General features: G+C 40.2%; 1 protein-coding gene across 1 annotated transcript in view; it reads right to left on the reverse strand.

The window, feature by feature from the left end:
• LOC119590937 (protein sidekick-1-like) overlaps positions 1-276 on the reverse strand; it is a gene marked incomplete in the record, with an annotated part of 41,331 nt that overhangs the window by 16,489 nt on the left and 24,566 nt on the right.

The following is a 276-nucleotide window of genomic DNA, read 5'->3' on the forward strand; positions in this document are numbered from 1 at the left end:
GCCGAAACAGACAGACAGTTACTCTTTATCAGCACACACTGTATACATCGAACAGTAATTTTACCTGCAAAGTAAAAGAGAGAAAAAAAATAACAGTTTCATTGGGTTCCTCGGCTGGCATGATGTATAAATTCACAGTTTCATTACCAAAGATTACAAGGGTTAAACTCGGCGCCGCTGCTGGTCCGCGAGTCATTATCTGTGATGATCTGAAGCCGGATTAGCAAGAGCAACAATGATTAAGCATTAATTGCTGCTGCAAATGTAAACATTGAG

This window comes from Penaeus monodon, chromosome 28 (genome assembly GCF_015228065.2).
Source record: "Penaeus monodon isolate SGIC_2016 chromosome 28, NSTDA_Pmon_1, whole genome shotgun sequence".
Taxonomy (NCBI): Eukaryota; Metazoa; Arthropoda; class Malacostraca; order Decapoda; family Penaeidae; genus Penaeus; species Penaeus monodon.